Below are 8817 nucleotides of genomic sequence, written 5' to 3' on the forward strand. Positions count from 1 at the left end.
AATGGTGGATGACGCATTTGTGACAGTGTTAACAAGTATGACGCAAAGGAACGGCCCGGTAATATTACTCTAGTGGCAAAATTCAGGTGGCGCAACACTCCCGTTTGGTACATAATTTACGGTCGAGAAAAGATTCCAGCAATGCAGTGATACGTTCTATTTTGTCTCTTGGTAGTCTCGCCTGCATTTGGTCAGAGTCTAAAATGATTCCTAGATATTCCACACACGTGCTAGGGCCTACAGTTTTGTGTTGGGCTATCGGGATATTCAACTTCTTGAAAATCATTGTCAGTAAAGCTATGGTTCTATCACTGTCAAAATTGGGTTTATATACTGTGAGGAAATCATCTAACAAGTGTAAGATAAACTTAATGTCATAATTGTTAAGAGCAATCCAGCATATGGCAGTGGATAAAGTATCAAATATATTGGGGCTTGACCGGCACCCAAAAGCCAAACGTGTGTAATAATAATACATTCCTTGCCATTAGATACAAAACAAATGATGCTGATCTGATTAGATTGGTATCAACTTGAAAGCTGATACCAGTTTTACACATCCTAGCTCTTCGTCCACACTTCACAATTTCTTTGATAGCGTCATCAATTTTTACATATGTGAGTGAACATTGTTCTTTATCTATGAGGTCATTTATACTGAAGTGCTCACTGTTGTGGGCTGAATTTTTTTTATGTGAATATTTTCCTTTTGGCGACACGCGATATTGTGAAAATAGTCCTTCCTAAAAGCCTTTATCTAGTTCACTTTGTCAAAGTCTATCAACAACATCTTTTTGCTTTAAGGCAGATTGTATTTTTTTTGCATTATTTCGGAGGTATGTCAGTGGTCTGTACCATTGTGTCAAAACCATATGCAAGTCCTATCAAATAATTAACAAAATGTTGATCTTCATGATTGGTTAGTTCAGTCTGTAGCTGTGTCACATCTCTACATGTTTTTCTGTTTTTCTGTGTATGGAGCCATCCATGGAATTATGTAGTCAGGTGGTATGTTTCGACTTGGTTGACTTTGAAGCAGCACCGTCTTTACAATGTCCTGAGACAGACCCATAATCCGTCGCTTTACAATGGACGCAGACATGTTTCAGAGGGTAGTTTGCTCTATTGCAATCACGTGATCCATTGAAGTTATTGCAAACTTCTGTCCCTTCATGAAAAACTCTTTTCCTACCATGCCTGTCTGTCTCATCATTCTGCCTTATACTGCTGTTCTGGTTTGAATTAACTGCCTTACTTAAAGACCCCGATTGTACCAATGGACAGAAATGTGCATCATGCGAGACTTCCCCACAGTTCGCACAGTTCCTAGATGTAATGCCACCTGCTATGAGTAACAGTAAGTCGTGATCTTTCACAGACCAATCTACTATTATGGCGTGTTGTTGAAGTGCAGTGGCACTTTTTAGCGAAAACATCTTATGATATTCGTAGAACTTACTGCCGTAAGAGTTGTAAATGTTAACTATGTTTGCTTCATAGGTATCTAGTTTGTCTCTTCGATCCGGGTAGGCCCGACACATGACACGTTTATATTTACCGCATGCGGTAATGAACTCTCCAATAGTTAAGTTTCGTTTCAGACATGCATCGTCCTGACTCTTTCCCTCTAAATCAAAATATGGAATGAGTTATGACGCCAGATTAACATCCTTACCGTCAATTATGTCGCCCTTGACTTTGCCGGTAACTAGGTCCAGGTGGCCCAAATCCTCTGGAGATACCCCAAACGATCTTATTTGGTGTTTGTCGCTGTGTGGCTCGGCATGGTCAAATTACCTTCCAAAGATGACTGTTGTGCTTCCTGGCTGTAGACCTGGGCAAGGGTGACATCTTTCGATGTCTGGCTGTTTTGTTGTGACATGACAAATTGGCTCATGCCAGCCATAAACTGGCCAAACATGGGGGCGGCTATGTTGGAAAGGTCATTTCCGGTATTGTTCGTATCACTACGCACTGTGGCAGCACTATATCTTTGCTGAAACATAGATCCTTGTTCTTGACGGTGAACTTGTCGTACAGTCTCATTGATGTGTACGACGTCGTCCGACTCAATGTCTGATTCTTGTATGCGTCGAGACGTGTTTGTCGAGGCGATGCTTCCGAATGAAGATTGGCATCGTTCTGTTGATCAGTAGTAACGCTAGTATCAGTCGAATTTCGTTAGAACACTGTCCACATAAAGGCGTCTCAGTGTGGTTAAAGGGAACGTCGGCGATGCCTTTAACACCGAGTTCATGTCGCAATCGAGTTGTACTCCAATTAAGATAGTTCATCATAACGATAGAATCAATAGAATCGCCAGTATTTTGTCTTTTGGCTCGGCGTCCCGCCATTGTGATCGTAAGCACGTTAGTTCATCAGCCTCACAATGCTTTTGCTTCAAGTATATTCTTCCAAGAATGAAACAAAGTCACATTTCGGACACAAAATTTATCTCATCCGTATGCCCAATGTCTATTTAAGTGATATTAATTGTCCCAGATCAGGAATAGGGAAGAAGAGAAAACAAAGTTGCTGGATTACAACGGCTCTCTACCAAGCAAGATGAGACTGGACCATGATCACGTGACCGGTCAAAGTTGTTGCAGCCAATCAGCATCATGCTTTATATAGATCACATGAATATGTATGTTCTTGTCACATAATCAGATTAAGAAAAGGAGGGGCCCGAAACGGGGAATGTAACCATGGTTACTTCCCTTACAGCTAATACATATGATATAGAGACTATATATGTATTAAAAGGTTATTGCTGGTATAATTTAAGTTTAATACCCTACACTTCAAATTAGGGCTGTCACAATGTATCGGGGAAAACAGATATATCGCAATACACTGGTATATCGTATCGTACCACAATTCAGAGATGAAACATTGCTGTATATCGATATTTTTCAAAAGTGTACTTTTATGTAGCTACTTGGTGTTTTAACTTTGGAAATTACTACAAATTCTGACAGATATGCTAATAAGCATATAGCAGGCTTTCAATAGTTCAAAATTAGTATAATCGATGATTGGTTTGACTACAATCTTAAATCTATGTAATCAATATTATATATGATTAAGTTTGATAACATTCTGACAACAACTTATTATAAACTTGAGCACATCCTTCCTATGACAATGTCGGTATATGTATCGTAATATATTGATTCTGTATTGAAATATATCGTGGTACACTCTTGGCGTATTGTGACGCCCCTATTCATTATATACAGCATAAATGGCAATGATATCAATGGTATATCATCAGTATGATCATTAAGTGTGGAAGAGGTGGTTATGCAGCCTCCCAAAATACACACACATACACAACACGCATGCATCTTGCACACAGGGGAGGCCGTCCTTAAATGACCTTAGGTGTTAATAGGACGTTAAACAAAATCAAACAAACAAACAAACAAACAAAATTTTCATGTAAAAATGTATATAGATAAATGAACTTAGTAGACTGAAAAAAATACCAAGCTCTGAATTGATCAATACTGAAAACTTAAGGCACGATACTCTTTTGGCATGAAAAACTAAGTTATAATGAGAACTGTCAAAATTGTTCAGTCACTTCACTTTGATTTGTCTTTATTGACAATTGATTCACCAACCACAAACACTAATAATCTTGTCAGCAGTGGCAAAGTCCCTATCATCAGAGTGTTTCACCAATGTTATAGGCAAGGGTCCTTCCAAAATTTAATATTTGGATTTTAGAAGTCCAATGCACCGTTCCACTTCAATTCGCACTGATGCAAGGCATATTGATTCATCTAGATCTTTTGCTGACAGCTGTTTCCTACCTTTTGTGAAAGAAGGAATAACGAGTGTGGCACCTCACACAGCAAAATTCTCCTCGTTAACAAAACCACGGTCGGCCAGGACTTGATCAACATACGTTAGGTTGTCCAAAATACCAATCTTTTGTACAATGTCTTTGTCCGAAATTTTCTCTCCCAATGATCTTGATAAGAAAGATATTAAACCCGTAGGTGTGACAGCAACAAGAACTTTAAGCGTGTTGTGCGTTTTGTAGTTTGACGAGGTCTGCGTCCTTGTTTTCAGTCGTTATGTCAATGAACACTTCTGTGCAATCAATAATGTATGAGAAAGTGGTTCTTGTACATATTTGGTAGGCTTCCTCACAACGCTTCACGGCCTGGCCACTTGATTAGGAATCCTAAATGAATGTGCAGAATGTCGAACCACTTATAAAACATTCTCGTTGCAGTTGTATACGATACAGCTGATTGATGTGCCAAGCCCTCGAATGCAAGATTCAGACGAAGTTTCACAAGCGTAATGAATAATTCATCCTGGAGAGGAAGTAATGTCCCATTAAACATATGTTCACTCGTGAAATTGAACAAAAGCACAAACATTGCATTTGTCTGTAATCCAGGGTAGAAGTTTGTTTTGGAATCATTGTTCTCTATGGATTTGACATTGAAGGCAGTGGAGCGAAGTTTGGACTTCAGGTTCTTTATTTCCTCTTCAGTAGCCTTTGCATATACCTTAAGCTTCTGATTTTCTGCTTCAATTTCACTAAGTGGAGCTTCCTCGGAGGCTTGGTCCACATCATCTTGGTCATCTGTACTAGCAAGGAACAGTAATCCATTAGCAGCCCAATCTCTGTCAGAAGCCTCTATTCTATCTCTGGTTCTCCTTCTTTTTCTATCATACCTAACAATACCTTCTTCTAAGATCTTTTTAGGTGTAGGGGAATGATTGAAGATCTGAGGCACATAATCAGGATGAGCCGAGTCCTCTGATGTTTTCCCTGAACCAAGTAAAGGTCTACTTAATCAAAAGTTCTAAAATCGCATGAACTACTAGTATAGCACAGGGGCTTGTATAGACTTGTATGATAACATTAGTATAGACATACCTATATATAAGCAGTGTTTATATTAGGTATGTCAAAAAAGTCTATACACGCCCCTGTGAGTATAGTAGCAACATAGATGGGACTACTTAGGAGTTATCATATCAAATGCTACAAATCCGATGTACGTTACACCCCACCCCCTTTATCGGCCACGGCAGGGCGCCCTCGACCTCAAGTGTTGACGGAAGTCTAGACTGCGTTATACGTCAGTTGTCCATGGTCATTAGTGATTGGTCAATCAAAGTTTGTAACTCTGTCATGTAAGTAGTAGTACCGCTGCCACCATAATACTAATTAACTAAACTATACCTGCCTTGTAAAATGGCTATTGGCCCAGCCTCAAATATACATGTGTTACTATTTGAGACTAGTGTAATGATCCAAAGGCTCGATTTGACTCAAGTTGTATCAAGGCCTTACTGGTCCTGAGGTTCGAAAAATGTGTTGCGAACCCAGATTTGTAAGCGATTCCGGTATCTTACTTAAATGAAAACCATGATTCATTAAAAACAAATATGCCAAAAGGTGATATCCAGGTTCGTAGTCTCCACAAAGGTTGGTTCCGTAATAGTTAAGACGTTACGATCTTCGAGGTGTGTCTTCTCCGTTGGGGCCTGCGCGCAGCTGGCGGTTAATCAGCTACACCCGAGAGTACCTGGGAGAGAACGTGTGCCACCCAAGGCGGTGATAACCATTGGTTACTCCCTTTGATGAAATCTAATCCACTGGTCGAGTGTAAACACTATAACAACACCTACTCTGCTAATTGCTTACGAAATATGATTGAATTTGAGTATAGGCTGACTTTTAAAAATATGAGAAAACTTCACGTTGAGAGTAAGCTCGAAGTAAAATTCCTCTAGGAGTACTAAAAGCGGAAATTTGGAACACAATGACATATTATGACGATAAATCCCTATCTCCTGGTCGGGTAATATTCCAACAACAACAACACTTAGGTTGTACTAACTTTCCAGTACCACTGCGCATTCACCACAATTCTTCCTTATGAATGCAACACAATATAAATCCAGTCACTTCATAAATCCCTCACAACTGGAACACAATAACCGCCTTATGACTATAACACGATATAGCTGCAAAGTGATCAGATGAATCCCTTGTGAATAAAACACAGTAGCACAGCACAGTAGCCACATACATCCCCTATGCTTATAACACAATAGAAATGCACAATAGTCACATAAATCATTATGAATCTAACACAATGTAACTGCACAGTAACCACATAAATCCCTCATGCATATAAGACAATATAACTGCACAGTTGTCACATAAATCCCTTGTGCTTATAACACAAAATACCTGCACAGTAAATCCCTTGTAAATCTAACACAATGTAACTGCACAGTAACCACATAAATCCCTTATGTTTATAACACAATATAACTGCACAGTAAATCCCTTGTAAATCTTAACACAATATAACTGCATAGTGGTCTCATAAATCACTGATGCATATAACACAATATAACTGCAGAGTATTCTTCACAATGCACTGCCACAATAACATGAGTTCTTTATAAACGGTATCCAGTTTCAGGTTTACACGATAATCCAGTGGAATACACAAAACACATCCAGAGGCACTGTTGACACTTCTCTATTCTCCACGCAAGTTATAAGAATTACCCCATTCTAGACTGACATTTCATATTTACACGATAAACCAAATCTGGTGGTAATTCTTAGCGGTTTCTGCTTAACACTTTTATGGGATGAATCTCTACAGCTTGTCGTTCTAGTAATCTGGCATGACGAAGTGGTGATTTTATAATCGCTGCCGTCACTACTGTGACCACTGACACTAAAAATCACTCCAGGAGTTAATAAGGTATAAACAAATAATTTAATTAATTAATAAAGTTGGAAAATTAGTAACTATACACAGTTAAGACCCAAGATAAAAAGAGAGTGAAGTAAGATATACATCTTGAAGTAAGGGAAATCCCCCAAAATTATAAAACACTTCTATAAGGTAATATAACAGTTATAAGCACTTATCTAAACAAATGGTAAGAAATATTATGTATTAACCCAACTGCCTGCTAGTCATGCTCGAGTCATCTTCGTTTAGCAAGGTAATGATGTTTATAATCCAATCTATATCGTGTAAAATTCCTTATCTCAACAAGCCGTTTCATCACTCGAAATCGCGTCCTCCTCTTGCAAGGGGTTGGAGGCTTCTTGGAAATGTGTAGGGGGTTCCTTTCCACTGTTATGAAGGCTTGTAGCTCCCTTGTTCTGTATTCTTGAAAACTAGTTTGGGCAACAATGCCCCTGATTGCCTTTCCCAAGCTCACACAAGTTATTGAATCTTCTGATCCCAAGCACCCCGGGTGTTTCACAGAACTGTACACCATTTGGTTGCACACTCCGCACTCCCACATAAATACACTATGTGTCTCGATGACATGGCTTTCAGTGGCCAGAGGTACTGGGTAATCCAACTGCCTGATAGTCCTGCTTGAGTCATCTTCGTTTAATTTCAGTTTCCGCATCAATCTGTTTTTATACAGGTATACGTCTATGACGTTTTCTAATAGGCGGTTTAGCACCAGTATTAATAGTGTGTTCGACTAAATTAGTCCTGTCAATATCATCCTCAGACTTTGAGCCAACATCGTTGAAATCACATATCATATTAAAATAGGCCTGTTGTTGTTGCTCATGAAGACACGCAGCTCCCCTTTCATACATATCTGCTTAGTGGTCTGGGGAAACACTCATGATGTGTATAATCCAATATATATCGTGTGGAACTCATTGTCTCCACAAGCCCTAGGGAGCCTCGCACCTATGTTTTATGAAAGGAGGGAGTTGCTGCACTAGCGAGTGGCTACTCTGTCCCCCTACTCATCCTGCTGCCCCCAATTGCATGATCGTAAGAGGCGACTAAATTTGGGACCTTATCTCTTCTCTCCTTTCTAAATAACTTTCTTTTTCCTAATGTCTCCCTTGACAATGCCTCACTTTTGGCCATTTGTTGAGCGTTCGCCCCTGTGAGGAAGGCTTTGGGTTCTTTCCCCTGGCCGAGACATACCAAAGTCTATAAAAATGGCAGTTTCTACTCCTGCTTAACGCTCAGCAAATTAGGAGTGGGACGACTGGTTCGCCCGTTGTCAGTATAATGTGACCGGGTGGGGCGTCCTGCTGGGTGTCTTCGGCAGTATGTTTCAGTGAGGTAGCACTATAAAGTGGGCATCAGTGCCGCGCGATTACAAGAAAACAAACACGAACATATCGCAGCCTCCCAAAATACACACACATACACTACACGCATGCATCTTGCACACAGGGGAGGTCGTCCTTAAATGACCTTAGCTGTTAATAGGACGTTAAACAGAATCAAACAAACAAACAAACAAACTCATGACGTAGAGCTCCCTATTTTTAACAGAACGTGGTCAGTCTAGAGTTAATGGTTCCTAAACTATCTCAACTGTGTGTATCTTTCTCAATACTCTGAAATGTGAATTTGAGTGACTTGGTAGTATCTGTTCTCATTTTCACTTGTTTTTTGTTGCTTCCTTTTTCTTCATATTGAGTGTTTTTAGATACTCCCGACGAAGTTGAGAAATGCTCACGAGACATTATTTGTTCACTATTTCCTTGTATACATTTCTTTACCAACCACTATATCGCCACATGTATAACTTGTGAAAATGTTTATGAACCGTTCCTCAAGTTGTCTGTCAGACAAAATGTTGGTGGTCAAAAGGTCAGAAAATGTTGGTCCTAAAAATTCCAGATTTGATTGTCTAACTCTAGGAAGAACTTGAAAGCATCATCTGAAAGAACAAACCGTCCTTTTCTGATGTTGTTGTCGTTGATGAAGGACATGGTGTCATCAATGCAATCTCCTTTCAGTTCCATGAAATCTATGAGAT

The sequence above is a fragment of the Mizuhopecten yessoensis genome, unplaced genomic scaffold (assembly GCF_002113885.1).
Source record: "Mizuhopecten yessoensis strain PY_sf001 unplaced genomic scaffold, ASM211388v2 scaffold9573, whole genome shotgun sequence".
NCBI classification, from domain to species: Eukaryota; Metazoa; Mollusca; class Bivalvia; order Pectinida; family Pectinidae; genus Mizuhopecten; species Mizuhopecten yessoensis.